Source organism: Dama dama, chromosome X (assembly GCF_033118175.1).
Source record: "Dama dama isolate Ldn47 chromosome X, ASM3311817v1, whole genome shotgun sequence".
Classification (NCBI taxonomy): domain Eukaryota; kingdom Metazoa; phylum Chordata; class Mammalia; order Artiodactyla; family Cervidae; genus Dama; species Dama dama.
In genome coordinates, this window is record NC_083714.1 from 7,469,396 (window position 1) to 7,489,570 (window position 20,175).

At 50.3% G+C, this 20,175-nt stretch overlaps 1 non-coding gene across 1 annotated transcript; it reads right to left on the minus strand.

The window, feature by feature from the left end:
- Positions 1-1,770: 1,770 nt before the first annotated feature.
- On the minus strand, positions 1,771-1,856 carry LOC133053312 (small nucleolar RNA SNORD62). Its single transcript, XR_009692230.1, has one exon. It is a non-coding gene; the product is annotated as a small nucleolar RNA SNORD62 (small nucleolar RNA).
- Between the last annotated feature and the right edge of the window lie 18,319 nt (positions 1,857-20,175).

Sequence of the window (20,175 nt, forward strand, 5' to 3'; positions counted from 1 at the left end):
TGGGAGTTGGTGATGGACAGCGAAGCCTGGCGTGCTGCGGTTCATGGGGTTGCAAAGAGTCGGACACGACTGAGCGACTGAACTGAACTAAACAGGCTATATGAGGCACAGGAAAACCTATGTGATGCCAAAAGCACAGGACAGACACACTGAGAGAGCGGGCCAAGGGCAGCAATGGGGGAGAGCAGGGAGGGAGGCAGGAGGACACGGGGACAAAAGACAAGGCTGGGCCCCTGGTCTCTAACACACCACAGTTCACTCTCTACCCCAACCCGCATCCCCCATGGACATGCTCACAGCAACAGGTGGACAAGGGAAGAGCCCCACAGCCTGTGAAGGCTGGAACCCCTGGGGGCAAGCCGCAAAGCCCCCTCAAACCCAGGCATCTCACCTGAAGGGCTGTAAGGAGCTGAAGATCTCCTGAGACTGGGAGACATGCAGCCCACCCCTCAGTCCCAGCTGGGCTTGAGCTTGCAGAGATGTGAGAAAGGAAATTGGGATCTGCTGGGCAGCGGCAGCCTGCAGACGGGGAGGCAGGTGGGTCACCATGCTGCCCCGCAAGCTGTTTCTCACACCCCATCACCAGTACCCCTTCACCTCCACCCCGGTCTTTCTTCCTGGGGCATCCAACACCACCCATAGAGCGAACTCAATACAGCCTGCCTGCACTTCCTTCCTTCTCAGGAGAGAGCAGAGAACCGGCAGGAAGCAACCCCAAACCAGCACTACAAGCATCCCTACACTGGACCCTGCACAGCTGGATGAACGAGCCTGAGCTCCACCCCCAACAGAGGCGGGTCCAGAAACGGAACCGTGGATGGATAACGCCACGGACAGAAGAATACAGGTGGTATGGCCCAGTTATGAGACCTTGCAGGGCCAAAAGACATAATGTTTAAGAATATGCTCTGAAAAGATCGGGATGGGCCATATCCTCTGCCCCTGGGGCAGCGCTTCACCCTGGGCTCTGCAAGTACAGGGGTTGGCGGGCACAGGAGCCCCGTGAAGGCCCAGCACCAGCTTCAGGAGGGAGACTCCCTCCACACGCGGCCCCTGCCAGCACAGAATTGTGCCCACTGTGCATGAACACAGACACCTGCTCATTTATACAACTACCGCTTTCTAACGCATCCATGCCTGGGAGTCTAGGCCTTTCTTCTCTTCATCAGAAGGATACCTGATCACCAAAGAGAATTCCGTTTCAGTGAATCCCCTGGCTAGGGTGCAGGAGGGAGAGCGTCAAGAAAGGAAAGCTAAGCCGTCCAGAGCACTCAGCTCCGTCCCTCCTCCTCGGCTCTCACACGCTCACTCGGGAAACACTGACTGGCTGCCATAACGTGCCAGGTACACGGCAGTAATGTGAGGGGTTCAAAACATGAGACAGGCCATGAACGGGTACATGAAGCAGCCAATCACGCCCTGTGCTGCACCCTCCCCTCTATCCCTGGGTCACCTGTCTCGCTGGCATTACCTGTTGGTAACTCTGCTGCTGAGGAACCAGCCGGGGCTGACTCGCAAACACATGGCCATCCAGGTAGAGAGGTGGCAGGTGGCTGCCTGGAAACACAATTCGAGGCAGGGGAACAGGATCAAGTCTCACTGTCCCAGAAGGTCCTGCAAAGTGGTGGGGGGAGGCAACGTGGCAGAGGTGGCCCTGGGCTCCTGTGCAGCCCAGGGCCCGGGGAGAGGGGCCGCTGCAGCCAGCCTTCCCCTCTCACCCACCACCCCGCACACCCAGGAAGGGCTCGGTCATAAAGGAGGCTGCCAAGGTCTCTCAGTCACGGTCCTCTTCATCTCCCTGCTATTGAGTCCACAGTGGAGAGTCAGAAGGATCTGTTGCAACCGGATCACTGAGACGCTGGCAGCTGGGCCCCTTGAGTCCCCACGGGCTCCTTTGGGCACTGACACCGTGATGAGGACAGTGACCATTGGGGTAAAACTGGCTCCTGCTTATTGAGGCTCAGTTGATACAAAACCCTCCCTGGATGTGAGCTCATCTCATGGGCATGGTGACCCCGCACTGGGCCATCACGACCCTGCTATTTCACAGAGGAGGGGGCAACGTTCAGACAGCTGCTCATGCGACAGAATCTCTGATGGGACCTCTCTGCAGGAGGTGAGAGAGCCCTGCAGAGGTCACAGAGTCATGTCGCCCCCCAGGGTCGGACGCTGAGAGCAGCAAGTGCCAGAGACCAGAGCCCACAGGAACCCATGGCCCCCAGGCAGGAACATGCTCCTTAGGTCAAGGCAGGGGGGCCTCAGGGCTACAAACCCATGTTTCCCTCGAGGGAACGGAGAAGGATCCGTGAGCTGGACCAGGGGAGAGGTACCTGGAAGGGCTGCAGAAAGTGTGACTGAGGCCACGGGCACAGAGGGCTTGGAGACTCCACTGAAGGAGCTATAGCTGACCCCGCGGGAGGCCCCCCTGGAGGGTGGGGGCTGCGGGCCTGAGCTGGCGCCTCCTGGCGAGCTCTGCTCCGGCTAGCTGGGCGAGTTTTCCCAAGCCTTGTGCACAGACTCCATCTTTGGATGCAAGGAGGTGGGGGGAGATTGAAGTTACGGGCCAGAAGGCAGCGGTGGCACAAAGCTAAGTCCAGGGGTGGAAGGAGGGGGTGTGCTGGGGTGGGGTCTGCTTGCTCTTGCCCACTCACAAGCCAGGCCCCAAGTTACCTTCAGAGTGAAGTCAGCGGTGGGGAAGGACATGTGGGAGGGGCTGATGGCTCTCTGGATATGGTGGTCACGCTGCAGGATGGGGATGCTGGGGGTGAGCCCGGCCTGGAGGGAAGGACACAGTGGGACACCTGCAAAGGGGGGAACCACACCCTCTCCTGCCCAGACCCAGCCTTCCAGCAGGGCCGCCATGTTTCAGCAACAGAAGCACAGCTGGTGGCCAGCACGCAGGCCCCACTGCATGGCATGGAGGTCCCAGTTCCTGTCTCAGCCCCTTCCCCCAGACTGCGAAAAACAGGCCCTGGAAACATGCTCAGAAATACAGTGCTAGACCCCCTTCCTGCGGTGTCCAGCGCCCACCTGCATGTCATGGGGTTTCTGAATAATCGCAGAGTAAGGACACTTGTTTACTTAATTTAGCACAGCATTCTCAAACATGTGTGACTGTGGAACCCAGGAAGTTTTGAATCACAAAGTGCCAATTACAACAGACCTTAGGGGTTACACCACTCCATTTTAAGCTCACAAAACCAGGGCGTGGAACAACTTGCCATGGGCGTTCAACTAGCTAGAGATGGCACCAAGACACAAACCGACCCTCCCAACCTGAGAGCCACACTGACGAGGCTCTCTTCCCCGGGGCCTGCTGGCACAGGGACCACACAGCTGGGCAGTAGAAGCATGGCCAATGCGTCCTGAGGTTTGACAACTGGAATCCCTGCGGGACCAGAGGCAGAGCCGGGCTGCAAGCTGAAATCAGAGTCCTGTAAAAAAAAAGGGAACAAGGCCCACAGAAATCACCCTGGCTCGCCTTCTGGCAGAGACACACGTGAAGTAGACCCATCGACTCAGCACCTCAAAAAACCCAGTATGGGACCTCCCCGGTGGTCCAGGGGCAAAGACTCCGGGATCCCGCTGCAGGGGGCCCGGGTTCGATCCCTGCTCAGGGAATTAGATCCCATATGCCGCAACGAAGACCAAAGACTCCATGTGACACAACTAAGACCTAGCACAGCCACATAAATAAAGACTTAAAAGTAAATAAGTAAGCAGTATTCACCATGTGAACAAAATGGCCAGCTGTTTCCGAAAAGCCCCCAAGCAAGGCAGCCATCCCCTTCCCTGCCTGGCTTCCTGCTTGGTCTGAGAACTTGCCTGGCATTGGCAGGGAGACGGGACCAGCCCATAGCAGCTCTGCAACCAGGATGCCACCCCACGACATCCCTTGGAGTGTTGCCAGCACCTACCAGCCCACTCCTCCAGGAAAGGCCCCTCCTTCCTCTCCAAGCACCAAAAACAGGGGTTGGGGAGATGTGGAGAAGAAACACTTCAAGCCTCACCTTCGGGTTGGCTCCAAATTCAATGGGTGTCACTGGCAGCACAGAGTCCTCGTGAATCTCCACCCCATGAATGGGGAACCACAGCGCCTGGCAGCCGTTCGGCCCCCTCGGAGCCCTTTCTGTTTTGCAGAGAGCACTCACTTCCGATGGGTCCCAGTCTGTGCTCCATGCTCTGTCCTGAGCCTGGTTCTGAATCCTTGATGGAAGAGCAAAGAGGCTGAGACACACAGCCTGGAGTGACCCTGACCACTAGCTTCCAAGGAACTGGGAGCCAGAAAAGAAGAAAAAAGGCACCGGCCGTTCTGCCAAGCCTGGCCCCGGAGAGCTGGGCTCCAGATGACCTTTGGCTCTGACTGCTTTTGAGTTTGCTCCTTGTGGCTATTGGCCTTGGGCACCAGGCCAGGCCCACTTGTATCCTTGGGCTTCAGGGTGCCACATGCGGAGCTGTGCTGCGAGGAGGTTGCTAAGGACTCTGGGACTCGGCGCTCAGGTCAACACCACTGTCTCCCTAGCTGCTCTTAAAGCCCTGCTGTGCAGGACACACGGCCAGTCAGCACCTGAGTCCTGCAGAGCGAGACCTGAGGCATGACATGTCTCCTGGCCCGAGCCCATGATCCCAGGTACACATGGACCCCTGCACTCTGAGCATGGCCAGACACCAAGGACCCAGGGTGGGTGCTCCCTGGCCATCCCCTCTTTCTCCCTCCCACACAGGCACCTCCTGCAGAGCTGAAAGCAAGACTGGTGACCAATGATGATCCAGGCTCACTGCCTGGCCAGGGAGAGCATGGGCGGGCCACTGGGACGGCCCTTGATGGTAAGCACATGCTTGGTGCCTGGGGGCCACTCACCTCAGCAGAGCCAGGCTCAGTGCTGGTGAAGGCAGTGGCAGCTTTGGTCCAGGAGTCACTAGCAGAGGCCTGAAGGGGGAGGGCTGCTAGGAGAAAGACAGAGTCGGGACATCAAAGAGGAACAACCAAGCCAGAAACACGGCCACGGGCAGCTCACAGAAACTCAAGTCTCCAAACCACCTCCCTCCTCAGTCTGACACCTTCATTCGACTCCCCAACATCCCCAGAAACATTTCCATAAACGAGCTTCCCGTGATTTCATGGACAAGGAGCTCCAGGTAAACATGCCAGCAACTTCTCACTCACAGGGATTAGAATTCTGTATCACTACCTCTGCTGTGGTAAAGCTTTTCTCACATAAGCCAACTATTTATTTCTACAAATTGGCACCTCCCTTCAAGTCTTTGAACGAGTCAAGCTGATTATTACTCAACTGTTGTTAGCTCAAGCATTCTTGAGAATCCAACAAAAGTCACAGACCCTGTGTGTGTGTGCAGAAAACCTCCTGAGCTCTTTTCCAAGATCCAGGGCCCTTCTGAAGCCATCCACACACCCCTGGTCTGAGCAACCACAAGACACTGCACAATCCAGGAGGGAAATCCTTGATAGCCAAGGGTAACTCCCTAGTTGGTCCATTCTGCTTGACCACGCTGGCAGGTACGTATTTTTGGACATTTACACTGTGACACCCACCACTCTCACAAAACCAAACTGACTGCACCCAAAATATACTGAAAGACTGCTGTACTTTCAATCAGAGTTGACTATTTCCCAATATTACATTGAAATGTTTAGAGTCAAGGTTTTAATCAGAAACATGAAGACAGGCCACGTGGTAAAACTAAGAGAACCAGGCTCAGAACCCAGGGTGTCTGTCATGTGGCTCCGGGGTTGTCACTCACTCTGGAAGTCTCAGCTGCTTTGAATAAAAGAGCTAGCAATGGGTGATTTCACCAAGTTCCCGCTGCCTTCCCTGCAGGGCCTTGCCCAAAGCAGGAACTCAAGAAGAATCTGCTCAATTAACATGGTTTCGTATTTTAAAATGAAAGATTACCAGAAAAATACCACTGGATAAGACATTCCTTTAACTTCAGGGAAACAGAGATTTTCTACAAACTAAGAGCCACCCTAGTCTGGTTTCAAGTCTAAGACGACATTTGGGGAGGGGGCGACAGAACCTTCCTTCTGGCAAGGAAAGGGCACACAGCACAGACAGGAAAGCTCTCGACTCCTGTTCTCCCAAATATTCGTCTGCTGCTCGCTCTCAAGGTAAGAAGAGAGGATTGCTGATGTGGGTGAGAGTCAAGTCAACTCCTGAGCGACCTCAGCCAGGAGGGGTGGGACCACTCTTTCCTGTCACTGGATGCAGAATGCTCTGCTCGCCACCACACTTCAGGCAGGGAAACGTACATCTGTTCAGAGGCTGCAGCGGCACGTGGTGCTCAGATGGCATTAACCCCAGACTCGGCAGAGGAAGCCAGGAAACAGGCAATGCTGTGTCTATGCTCACGGCCCCAAGGCAGAATCCTACCCTGAGAAGGACTGCAAGCCTGGGAGGTGGCCCGAGCCTTGGGATCCGAACACAAGCTCCTACCCTGACTGCTGCTCTCACAGATCTCGGTGCCCAGGCTGCTGCTGGGCACAGGCCCGTCGCCCTGCTCCAGACACAGGTTGTTCTGCTTCTTCGCAAACCGAGAGGAATTCAAGAGGAAAGACTTCGGCCTTTGACAGGAACCTACGGAGAAGAGGGTGATGGGGTCCAGCCTCGATGGCAGATGGGAAAAATTAGCTCCCCCCAGAAAGACGCCTCTGGGCTCCAAAACCACACCCAGAAACCGCTCCAGAGAATTCACGAACCATCAGTTAAAACCTTGACCACGCGGGAACGGCAATGCCAACCAAACCACCCCTGGAAGTGCCCAGTGGGCTGCGATCTGAGACTACAATAGGAGGAGGCTGGACTTCAGGAGCTGACAGAGGTCTATGTCCTGCTCACTTCATTTCAGCTGGTGTCAACAAGGACCAGTCATCCTCTGAGAGCATGGAAATCACACCATCTACCCCACGGAGCACAGGGAGAGTGGGCCCTGGGAGGCACTGCCTGCTTACAAGCATGTCATTCTTCCTCTCCCAGCCCGGGCCAAAATCTCAACACTCCGACTCCGCAGGTCTCTGCGTCCCAGCCCCCTTGCATCACGCCCCATACCTGCACTGCTTGCTCCTTCTTTCTCCTCTCCTCCTCCAGCAGGCAGCGCTGCTTCTTGGTCAGGACCTCAGTGAAGCCTTCGCCCACCAGAGCCCACCTCACTCTCCTCCCCAGGGCTGGATCCACAATTTTCAATGTTGGTGTCTGAACCAAGATTCACAAGGAAGGGCAACGGTTCCATTTACTGCAAGCTAAGAATAACCTAACCCTACAGACACCTGAAATCGAAGCACTGAGTCAACTCAAAAGGCCAGGCCCTTAGCTGGCTTGGGCCTCAGCCTATTCACTATCACCAGGGTCTAGGAAACCCAGGGAGGATTTCGACACTCTTCTCACAACCCTGTAATGCGCTGTTATCTCAAACCAAACAGGAAAGAGTGAAGAAAACAGGCCTCAGCGACAGACACACCTGAGGCCCAGCTCCACTCCTAACCAGCTGTGTAACCCTGGACATATCACTCAACCTCTCTGGGCCTCAACTTCCCATCTTTAAAACTGGGACACTGCAGGGCTGTTATGGGGGTGCATCCTGCCAGACCACCAGGACTCCCTGAAGTCGCCCTTCCTTCCCGTGGCCTCCTCCTACTCTGGGAGCTCACTCTCATCCCCAGGCTCGGCGCCTCGCTGCTGTTGCTGCTTGGAAGCTCCTCCTACTCAGAAGCTCCTCCTACTCAGAGTCCTCACTGTGGGTCTCGCTGGCCATCCTCCGCCAGGGCTTGGCCCGGGGGAATTAATCTGGTGGGCCAAACTCCTGCAGACCCCGGCCCCGGCCACTCCTCTGGCTGCCGTTGTAGAGGGCCTGTGCCCCGAGGACACCCCCGCCCCACAGGCTACTACCAGTGGGCTGCCAACAGAAGGTGAACTCTCAGAACCCATGGCCATGGCCCCGGGCTGGCCCCCGGCCCCCAAAGCCTTGCTCCTCATCAATGAAGATCCAGTTATTCCTCTTGGTTAGGAGTGTGTGGCTGGCCTCCCTGGAGGGTCTGGCCTCTGGGACCCCATCTGTGTTGTTGTGCCCCTCGGGACGGCTGGCCTCATGGTCTGAGCTGGCACCGACTGAGCCCTGGTCCTCTGAGGTGGCCGGGGCTACACTGGCCAGCACGGGGTCAGTCTTTTGGTCCTCGTCCTCAGCCGCCTCTTGGACAGGCCATGTGTCCTGGGCCAGGCAGGTGCTCCCCTCTGCCAGCTCGCCTTACTTTCACAGGAAAGAGCCATAACACATGCACTCAACCCCACCCTGTGGCCCTGCCCCAAGGTTCTGTGGGATTTGCCTCTGACCCCAGGATTCCTCCTGGGCCTTCAGTCACCATCAGAGCCTCTCACGTGAAAGCACCCAGCCATCTTCATCTCACGCTCCTTCCCCAGAGCACACCGGTCCCTCCCAAGGTGCCCCTTCCTTGAGGGCAGTGTCTCCCGGGACAGGGCCTCCTCCCAGAGCCCATCTTACTGAGGACCGAGATTCCTCCTTCAGCTGCAGGGCAGCAGGACCAAGTGTCGCCTCACCTGACATGCACGTCCATGGCCAAATTGTCGCTGGATTTCAGGTGGGTCAGCGAGTAGCCTTTGCTCTGCAATGCCATGTAACCCTCGGGGCTCCACATGGGGCGGGGTCAATGGCAGTCATCTTCCTTTCCAGCAGCGGGGGCACACAGCTCTGGTCCTCAGAGCGACAGCCGGTCCCACTGAGGGAATCCGCGGGCATTATGGGTTTCATCAATCCCGAAGGAAGCAATCAGCCAATTGTTCACCTCGTTCAGCAAGCCATGGGTCGCCCACAGGCCCAGAGGAGACAAGCTGCCCCGACCATCACGCAGATGCAGCACCCCACCTGCTTCACGTCATCTGATCACAGAACCTCTGCAGGCACACACACATGCAATCTGAAAGGCCTGTTCAAAGACCCTGGAGGTCCAGTCTTAGTTCTCGATGAAGAGCCCCTATGTCAAAGGGTATAATGAACTGGCAAATGGAAACAGGACACAAGCAACTAGAGAGCTCATGGCTGGTGGCAGAAAGCTAAGGGGTCAGGCAGCTAGCAGCGGGAGATGCCCGAGGGTCTCTTGCACAGACACAGGAAAGATGAGCTACTGCTCCAGGGAGCCCACACACACCAAGGAGCCAGTGTCTGTCGGCTTCTGAACCCTGCAAGAAGATTCTGAAAGGGGTCTGGGCTTTAGCTCCGCTTGTTTCTGCCCCTGAGCTTACAGTGACACACCACATTCTGTCCAGGGAAGGGGAGAAGGGGACACAGATGACACTCAACTCTTAACTGGCCCAAGGAGACAGGGATATGCTGACATCTCAGTACAGTCAGATACAAACCGGCTGGGGAGATGGCACCCTCCCCCACCAGGGCCCCTCTGTCCACTTCTACCAGATGGGATGCTGCAGACGACATTAAAGGTCTCCCACTGGGCCAGAGTCTGTGTAGAAAAGAGGGTCTGATTTTTCAGATACTTCACAAAGCTAACTACTGGCTGCCAATGTTTTTGTGCCCATTTTTAAAGCTGAGAAAATCTGATCAGGAAAATGGTTCTGCATCAGGCCAGTGGTTATATACTTTCTTTCAGCTGTGGAGTGCTCTGTCCAAATGTGATCAATATATAACTCCGACAGAAAGGTAGTCTGAGTCATGTGGCGGTGAGGACCCTGTCTGGAATCCTAAAATTACACACAATTTACTAAGTTTTGATTACAAGGTATGCAGAACTGTTCAGCACCACACAGACCTATTCTTGCAATATGGCAGCTCATATTAACTGAAAAAGAACCACCTGTCACAAAAACGCTGGACAAAACATATTACACGTTTCACTCTGCTCCCCCAAACCAGGAAACCCCCAGGGAGCTGAAACCACAGCCATGGGCAAGAGCCATGGGCCAGAAGCACGAGCCAGGGATCCCTAGAGGGGAGCCAGGGACACATCTGTCAGATGTAGAAACCTACAGGTGTGCTCCTAAACACTGCCCCTCTGCACAAGGCAGAGAGCTACAGTTGAGGTGCTGCTTACACAAAGACCCTCAAAGGGCTGTGCGCTCAATTTCAAGGCAGACCAGAAAAACCTCACGCTCTTTACGACAGGGAGATGGCTGAGCCAGTGTCCCAGCCAGGGCCAAGGCAGGGAAAACAGTCCCCTGTGAGGAATTCATGGCCACATACCAGCTTTCACGCAGGCTTGGGGGCAGCAGAGTGGACTTCAGATTTACACCCCTAGAATTCTCCAGAAACTTCCTGAGGTACAATAAAAGGTAGTTCTAGGCTGGCAGATGAAAACACAGAGCCACCCTGGAAGGGGACATTCTCAAACCAAGCTATACAGAATCCCCAGGGTAAGAATAGCTCTGCTGGAAATGAACTCATGAGTCAAAATCCCCAGAACATCAGGGGGAATGTAATCCACCACAAGTCCACAGCAAGTTCATAGGATCATGCACTGTCCCCAAGAACTTCAGAAAACAGATCAAAATGTTAAACACCAGAGAATTACTGTTTACATTATTAAAAGCATAAAAGAAGGAATTGAAAACTCACAAAAATACAAGACACAAGAAAAGAAATCTTTGAGGGGAAAAGTCTAGTAATAAAAATACAGACACTGAAATTAAAAACCCACTGGACAGTATAAAAAAATTTAAAAACAGCAGATTAGACACAGTTGGAGAGAACATGGAATTAGAGAATAATTCTAAGCATTTTCCCAGATGGCACCACAGAAATCAGCTCTCATATATTCAAGAGACTTGGAGGCAAAGTGAGAAGTATCATGATGCAGACACTTGTATAGCAGAATAAGTACAAATAATCTAAGTGGGTGACCTAGGAAGACAGGATATAAAGAATGAAAAAAGGCAAATAGTTAACATGATAATTAGAAGAGAAACTCCCAGAAGTGATGAAAGCCATACAACCGTAGATTTGAGCACCGTGAGTTTTAAGCAGAATAAAGTAAGGATAGATATAGATACATACCTAGACACAGTCTTTTGAGAAAGAACTCCAGGAGACCAAAGACAGAGAGATCTTAAAGCAACACAAACCAGACACAGGAGCCAGAAGAAAAGGAATACTATCTTCACATTCCTAAAAGAAAGTAACTGCAAACCTAGAGTTCTCTACCAGCTACACTATCGTCCAAGAGAAAGGCTGTCATAGGTGAAAAATAGTGCTCAGTCGCTCAGTTGTGTCGAACTCTTTGTGGCCCCATGGACTGTAGTCAGTCAGGCTATGGGACTTCACAGGCAAGAATACTGGGGTGTGATGCCATTTTCTCCTCCAGGGGATCTTGTAGACCCAGGTATGGAACCCATGTCTCCTGTATTGGCAGGCGAATTCTTTACCACTGGTGCCACCTGCGAAGCCCCATGTGAAGAATACTTATTGGCAAAAAAAACTTTCCTAGAGGCCTTGACAGAATGTACCTTCTGAAAAAAATAAATGGAACCCAGATGGAAGGATAAGCAGCAAAGAAACTAGTTAACATACAGGCAGATCTGAACAAGAATAGACTGAATAAAACAACAAAGATAATGTAAGCATCAAAACAAGGGAACAATTAAAATTCCAGACAAAAATTACAAGACTCGTGAATTAGAGCTCAGATTCAGGGTAAACTGATTAGCCTTTGTTAAGTCAAGGCTGCATGTTAGAATTTAACCTAACCACTCAAAGTAGAAACAGAATGTAGCAGGAAAACAAACAAAAAGAATCAGAAAACTTGACACTGCCTCCCACAATCTAATGGGAACAACTTTGCAGACTAAAGTCACAGATTCTCAATGTGGGTAAAACCGGACACATCTTAAATGTACAAAGATATTCTCCTCCAAAAATGGCTCAGGTTGACAATAAAAAGTTGGGGGAAAAAGATACCACACGAAGACTAATCAAAAGAAAACTGGAATGAAATTATGGTCAGATAAAGCAGACATTAAAGGTAGAAAACCCAAGTAACAAATATGCTATACGAAGATACAAGAAAGAAGATGCAGTCATCCCAATCCTATACTCTTACACGTAGGTAAAACAAAAATTGACAGGTTTATAAGATTTGACAAATCCACAATCATGGTGGAAAATGTTCACACACCTCTTAGTAACTGATCAAGGGGATAAAAAACTGTGATGATATTTGTACAGCACAGTTAGCAAGCACACTTTAATGGACCATGTCCATTAGGAGAATACGTTCTTTTCAAGCCCCTGAGTGAAGTGTGATCTGCCACTTGTTAAAAATAAAGTTTTACTGGAAAGCAACCACACCCATTCACTTACTATTGTCTATAGCTGTTTTTGTTCTACAATGGCAAAACTGGAGCAGCAGTTTGAAGACTAAAATATTTATTATCTGGTATAATAAAAAACTTGTGACTGCTGGTCTATATCATACAGACCATGATATATGACCAAAAGGCAGCCACAGTAGAAATTGGCATCATAAGGGTGATATTAAAACTCTGTATTTGGAAATTTAACAATGTACCATTAAAAATCACTCAAAATAACACTAATATTTAGAACTGAACAATAATAAAAATGTTTTAAAACTCAGTGGCTCATAAACTCAGGTGAGATTTAAATACATCAGAAAACTGAGAAACTAGTGATCTAATTAAGCATCCAACATAATTGGGAAGATAACAAAATAATTTCAGTGGAAAAAATGGGGGGAGGCAGAAATTAATTAAATAAAAACCAAATAAAAGACAGGAATTAAGAACCTCAAAAGATACATTTTAAAAAATGACATTAAAAAAATGGCATTCGACAAACCTTGGGAAAGACTAATCAAGGAAAAGAGAGAACACAAAGAACACTAAAGAACAGAAAGAGGGACAAAACTACATGGCAGAGATATGAAAATTAATTAAGACAATTTATGATTCATAATCTTAGAGTCTCTTCCTAACAATTCTTTGTGAGAGTTACTATTATACCCTCATTTTGCAAACAAGGAAGTTAAAACTCAGAATGGACGTGTGGCTTGCGAAGAGGTCAGACTGGAATCCAGGTGGGCTCTGTCTACCTCCCAAGGCAACGCCCTTGACCACACCACATACCCTGGCCTGTCACTGCACCTTGGTGCTTACCCGAGGGATACAGGGCCTAGGGGTAGAAATCCACTGGGGTCTGAGCAGGCGAGTTCGGTGGGTCCATGTAGGAAGGCATCATCATCCGCCTGAGGTCGAAGCCCAGCGTCTGGGGTAGTGTGGGTAGAAGGTGTCATGCAGATAGATGATGGAGGGTACGCCGGCTGCCAGTGCTGCATCTTGTACAGCTGCTCCTGGCAGAGACAGAGATCTGGCTGCACAGGTGCTGCAGAGCAGACAGGCTGTGTGTGCACGCACACACAGTCTTCAAGGGAAAACCCACCCAGACAGAAGACCAGAGAGGGGAGGCCCCAGTGTATGCATGACCACGTTCAGGCCTGGGCCCTCTCCCAGCATGGATGCATGGTCACGCCATTGTCACACGGGACCCTGGGGCTCCCCGACTACACATGGCACCTTGGGTGCTCACACAAATCAAAGGTTCTCCTGGAGCTGACCTGTGACCAGCACACCTCCCAGAGCACCACTCCCCGATGCCCCTCCCCACCCACAGCCCCCACGGCCTCTTCAATCCACTCTCCACACTCCAATGCCCCGACCATGGCTGGAGTCTTCCTGGGTTCTCCACAGCTCTCCATCCAACAGCCAGAATCCCACAGGGCTGCATGTGATCTACAGGGTTCTGCAGGTCCTGACCCATCTGCCTCTCCAGCATCACCTCCCATGACTGCCCTGGCCTCCAGTCCACATACCTGCCTGCCCACCTGCATCAGGCCTTGGAAACGCACTGGGCCATCTCTTCCCTGGGCCCCAAACCCACTCACCCACACCCCTCCTTCAGGTTTCAGCTTAAAGAGCACTTCCTCTGGGAAGCCTGCCACAATTTCTGAGGAAGACCAGGTCCCCTGTTCTCGGCTCTCACTGCACTGGTGTTTCTCCTGTGGGTGGCCTCCCTCCCTACATCAGGAGATCGTGTGCCAAGTTCACTGCAGTCCATTCATCTCTACCACCAGACGTGGTACGGAAAGTTCATTGCATGAATGGATGAACATAACACATCGATAGAGTGTTAAAACTCAAGGACCTAGACCCAGTGAGGGTTCATTTCAGACCCTGCTCCACAACACCCTGGAGCTTCCCTCACAAGTGCATCCTGAACCAGTATGGTGGCTAGACACAGGTGCAGTCAAACAAGCAGGACAGCTGACCCAGCACACCTATCCTATCAGCCTGATGGCTCAACTCCAGCCTGGGCTGGGTTCCCTGGACGGCTTGTCGGTGCTCAAAGCACCTCTTAGGAGTGCTCAGCACTCAGTAAGTGGAGCTCTCCTGGGCTCTGCCCACAGCTCCTCCTCCTGGTTAGACCCCAGGGCTCCAGAGAAGCTGACCAGACAGTCTGTTTGCAAGACTCCCTCAGGCTACTCTGGCACGATCAGACTTCTTCCTACTCTTCAGGAAGTATTTATTTGTCACTGCCCATCCCCGCCCTCCCAAGAATTCTTCCCTAGAGCAGCTGTTATGACTGTGTCTGGTGGGAGTGACTCCAGAGATCTCTCCAGTCGGCAGTAAATCTTCACCAAGCCTAGGAGTAACTGCATGGCGTCTGATCACAGTACAAAACTACAACAGCACAGTGAATGTACCTAACTGTCTAGAACATAGGCCACAGTAGGCTTCTGGAATGCTTCCTAGGAGCCCAAGAAAAATAGGGTCTAGGGCGAAAGTTGTCAAGGCAACTTTAAAAAATTCTGAGGAAAGGTGGAAACTTTGATCTGTTTCCCCAGGGCACCCACATTTTGGAACATTTTTTTTTTTAGGTAATTAGAATAGGAAAAAGCAGTCCAAAATGGCGGTGGCTAAAAGACAGTGAAGGGAAAAGCCAGCAAAAACAGAACAAAGGAAGGTCCAAGGACCAGAATGAGGACCTCAGGTAGAACAAACAGCATTCCTGGCTTACCCAATTTACACAGGGCAGGTCCAGGGGGAGGAAAAACATATAGAAAGAGGAGCCAAAGGGCTGGGGGTCTCTCTCCCCCCCCCCCCCCCCGCACATGCACTCTCTCTCTCTCTCTCCCTTTCTCTCACTCTCTCTCTTCTCTTCGCATCTTTTGGCTCAGCATGCTCTCACACCTCGAGGATGTATTCTCCTTTTATTTTCTAAATAAAATTGAGCTGTAACACAGAACTGTAACACTGATCTGTTGAAGAGCTATAACAGCGTCTGTCCAAGAGCAGAGAGCTATAACACTATCTGAGAGCTGTGACGTGCTGAGAGCTTTCACATCTGTCAATTCAAATTTTTGCTGTGACGAGATAGAACCGAGGAAATTACACACTCTCCTGACATCTGTGGTGCCATTACTCAGATTTAACCTGACTGAAACAACCTCGGCGAGGCCCCTGCAATGAGGAGGCCAAGCACAGCAGGAGCTAAACTTGGCAGAAGCTCCCATGGTGGAAGCAGAATGCAAAGAAAAACCAGTGCAGGGGAAGTGACAAGAACTCCATCATGCTGGAAACCGGGACAGTGAAAAATGAACTCAGCAGAAAGCTGACAAGTCTCACTCTCAGATTTGAGAAAACCTCTGGTTAAGGTAGGAGGTCCTCACTCCTGTGGCTGGAGGGACATATGCCTAACAAATTCTTAATTCCTTTACAGTCTCTCATTTCTTGTTTCCTTGAACACCCCATGAACAGGTGTGTGGCAGTGGGTGTAGTTGAGGGACTCTGGAGAGGGGACTTCTCAGTATGTACTCAGTAAGGCACTACCTGCTGAGCCCCAGTAGCTATTACCGAAGCCAGTGGGGGTTCTTCTGTCCTTAATCTTCTTTATGCCAAGGATCAAGCCAATGAACACTGAACACAGGTCAGGGATGTAGCAGATTTTCTGGGAGGCTATGAATGGGATTCCTTGGCACATTTTTCCCACCGCTTTCTCCTCCTGAACTTCATCTCCTCTCTCCCAGGACTTGAGCCTGGCCAAAACCCATGATGCCTGGCTTCAGGACCTAATGAAGCTCAGGTTCTGATGTTTCATTGCAAAAATTCAGTTAGAGACACAGCGATAGGCAAGAAGTGGATTGGTTAGGATTCAGATAGAAGCACACTCTTCAGGGTGTGGGCCATTCCAGAGGGCAAGGGCTTAGGCCATGGACTTAGCCCATGGAATGCCGTCTGGCTAGGTTTTGTTAGCTGGATGAATTCATATGCTAACATGTGGGAGGATCATCCCAACTATGGGGAACCACCCACTCCTCCAACTTTTGACAGTGTCTTGGAGCAAAAACAAGACTGGGAGCTGACTGTGGCTCAGATCAAGAACTCTTTATTGTCAAATTCAGACTGAAATTGAAGAAAGTGGGGAAAACCACTAGACCATTCAGATATGACCTAAATCAAATCCCTTATGATTATACAGTGGAAGTGAGAAATGGATTTAAGGGACCAAATCTGATAGACAGAGTGTCTGATGAACTATGGACAGAGGTTCGTGACATTGCACAAGAGACAGGGATCGAGACCATCCCCAAGAGAAAGAAATGCATAAAGGCAAAATGACTGTCTGAGGAGGGCTTACAAATAGCTGTGAAAAGAAGAGAAGCCAAAAGCAAAGGAGAAAAGGGAAGATAAAAGCATCTGAATGCAGAGTTCCAAAGAATAGCAAGGAGAGATAAGAAAGCCTTCCTCAGTGATCAGTGCAAAGAAATAAGAGGAAAACAACAGAATGGGAAAGACTAGAGATCTCTTCAAGAAAGTTAGAGATACCAAGGGACCATTTCATGCAAAGATGGGCTCAATAAAGGACAGAAATGGTATGGACTTAACAGAAGCAAAAGATACTAAGAAGAGGTGACAAGAATACACAGAACTGTACAAAAAAGATCTTCATGACCCAGATAATCATGATGGTGTAATCACTCACCTAGAGCCAGACATCCTGAAATGTGAAGTCAAGTGGGCCTTAGGAAGCATCACTACAAACAAAGCCAGTGGATGTGATGGAATTCCAGTTGAGCTATTTCAAATCCTAAAAGATGACGCTGTGCAAGTGCTGCACTCAATATGCCAGCAAATTTGGAAAATTCAGCAGGGGCCACAGGACTGGAAAAGGTCAGTTTTCATTCCAATCCCAAAGAAAGGCAATCCCAAAGAATGCTCAAACTACCATACAATTGCACTCATCTCACACACTAGTAAAGTAATGCTCAAAATTCTCCAAGCCAGGCTTCAGCAATATGTGAACCGTGAACTTCCAGATGTTCAAACTGGTTTTAGAAAAGGCAGAAGAACCAGAGATCAAATTGCCAACATCGGCTGGATCATAGGAAAAGCAAGAGAATTCCAGAAAAATATCTATATCTGCTTTATTTACTATGCCAAAGGCTTTGACTGTGTGGATCACAATAAACTGTGGAAAATTCTGAAAGACATGGGAATACCAGACCACCCGACCTGCCTCTTGAGAAACCTGTATGCAGGTCAGGAAGCAATAGAACTGGGCATGGAAAAACAGACTGGCACCAAATAGGAAAACGAGTACATCAAGGCTGTATATTGTCACCCTGCTTATTTAATTTATATGCAGAGTACATCATGAGAAACGCTGGGCTGGATGAAGCACAAGCTGAAATCAAGATTACCAGGAGAAATATCAATAACCTCAGATATGTGGATGACATCAGCCTTATGGCAGAAAGTGAAGAGGAACTAAAGAGCCTCTTGATGAAAGTGAAAGAGGAGAGTGAAAATGTTGGATTAAAGCTCAACATTCAGAAAACTAAGATCATAGCATCTGGTCCCATCACTTAATGGCAAATAGACAGGGAAACAGTGTCAGACTTTATTTTTCTGGGCTCCAAAATCACTGCAGATGGTGATTGCAGCCATGAAATTAAAAGACACTTACTCTTTGGAAGGAAAGTTATGACCAACCTAGACAGCATATTAAAAAGCAGAGATATTACTTTGTCAGCAAAGGTCCATCTAGTCAAGGCTATGGTTTTTCCAGTAGTTATGTATGAATGTGAGAGTTGGAGTATAAAGAAAGCTGAGCACCGAAGAATTGATGCTTTTGAACTGTGGTGTTGGAAAAGACTCTTAAGAGCCTCTTGGACTGCATGGAGTTCCAACCAGTCCATCCTAAAGGAGATCAGTCCTGGGTGTTCATTGGAAGGACTGATGTTGAAGCTGAGACCCCAATACTTTGGCCACCTAATGCAAAGAGCTGACTCATTTGAAAAGACCCTGATGTTGGGAAAGATTGAGGGCAGGCAGAGAAGGGGACGACAGAGGATGAGATGGTTGGATGGCATCACTGACTCAATGGACATGAGTTTGGGTGAACTCCGGGAGTTGGTGATGGACAGGGAGGCCTGGCATGCTGTGGTTCATGGGGTCACAGAGTCGGACACGACTGAGCTACTAAACTGAACTGGAGCTGTCCTTCCACCTCTGGGTGTGCCATTTAGCTTACAGATTGGGGATTAAAGTTTACTTGAATTTGACTTGTCATCTTGGACCGAATTGATTTTTTTTTCTTAAAGATCGTTGTTACACGTTTTTCTTCTAAAGTACATTTGTGTAAGTAAAAATGGGAGACAGCGTAAAAAAACTTTTAGCAAGGACTTCCCTGATGGTCTAGGGGCTAAGACTATGTCCTGGCTCCCAGTGCAGGGGACCCAGATTCGATCCCTCGTCAGGGAACTAGATCCCACATGTTCCAACTAAGAGTTCGCATGCCACAACTAAGACCTGGTGCAGCCAAATAAAACATTTTTTCTTACAAAGGAAAAGCTTTCAGGGAACGGTAGCTCACTTAGGTGGTTTATGAACATTGCAGAGATGATAAGGCTGATACAAAATTGGCTGAGGGTTAGACACACTGGTTTAGAAGGAAATCCTGCTTTAGAGGGAGAGTGTGTTCATTAAGACAGTGACTTTTTTTTTTTTTTTTTGGCTGTGCCATGTTAGTTCCCCAATCAGGTATTGAACCCAAGCCCTTCAGTGAAAGCCAGAAATCCTAACCAAAGACAGTTCCTCTTATTGTCTACCCTGAGTCTGTCACGCTGCCATTTCAGACCATTTCTGGGGCATGCTGGGAGTCATGCCCTGTTGGGTTTGGGGGTTTTCCTTTTGGGCTCGGGGTGAGGGTGGAAGCTCCTGCAGTGGTGAGGGGGCATTTTTGGGCCCAGTCCTACCCGAGGGAAGGTCTTTTCTCCTGCTCCTGCCCTGAGTCTCCCCACTCTGTACCTGGAGCCTTGTTTCTACTAGGCCCAGGCCTCTTAGGGGACCCAATTGATTTTAACTGGTTTATGTTCTGCCCTTGGGCTATGTCGTTCTTTCAGTAGTTGTGCCCTGCCCCCTTCCTTGTTGTTTCATGCTCTTTTCCTGAGCCCTGTCCAGGCCCACAATGTTGCCTCTACAATCTTCTGGAGGGACAATCTCCAGAAGATAGCTAGTCCTTGGAAGGGAAATACTGTATAATATCCAATCCGTCTAGATATTCAGGCCTTCATCTTCCATGTTTCCTACAACATGTGAAACAACAGCATCTCGCAGTGAACCCACTAGGGCGGGCAACAGGCACACAATGCCAGCTAGAAGTCCATCTGCTGGCATCCCTTCAAAGGCAACTGGGCTTTCTGGGAAAATGTTTGCCACTTTGGGAGTTGACCCTGCAGGCCGTTTGGGCCCAATCCTTACCACCCTTCTTCTAAGGTTACAAACATACCCCAGGATCAAATCTCCACTCCACTTTTATAGAATATCTGGTCTGTTGCCCCTTACCAATTTGTTCTTAAGCCACTTACAAACTCCTGCAACCAGGACTCTGCCCCCTTGTAGGCAACATTACTCTACATGGCCTATTATTAAAATACTTCAGTGCCCCTAACAGGGCCAGATAACCCATTCCTTTGTCATTACTTCTGTTTTTACCTAAAGTGGGTCTATGACAATGAAGTGTTTACCATTGGAGACATCCTAACCTGCTCTTATGGAGGACCAGGGGATGAAATCAGTGACTTACAATCCTTAGAGCAGTCAGAGGATAAGGCTTATG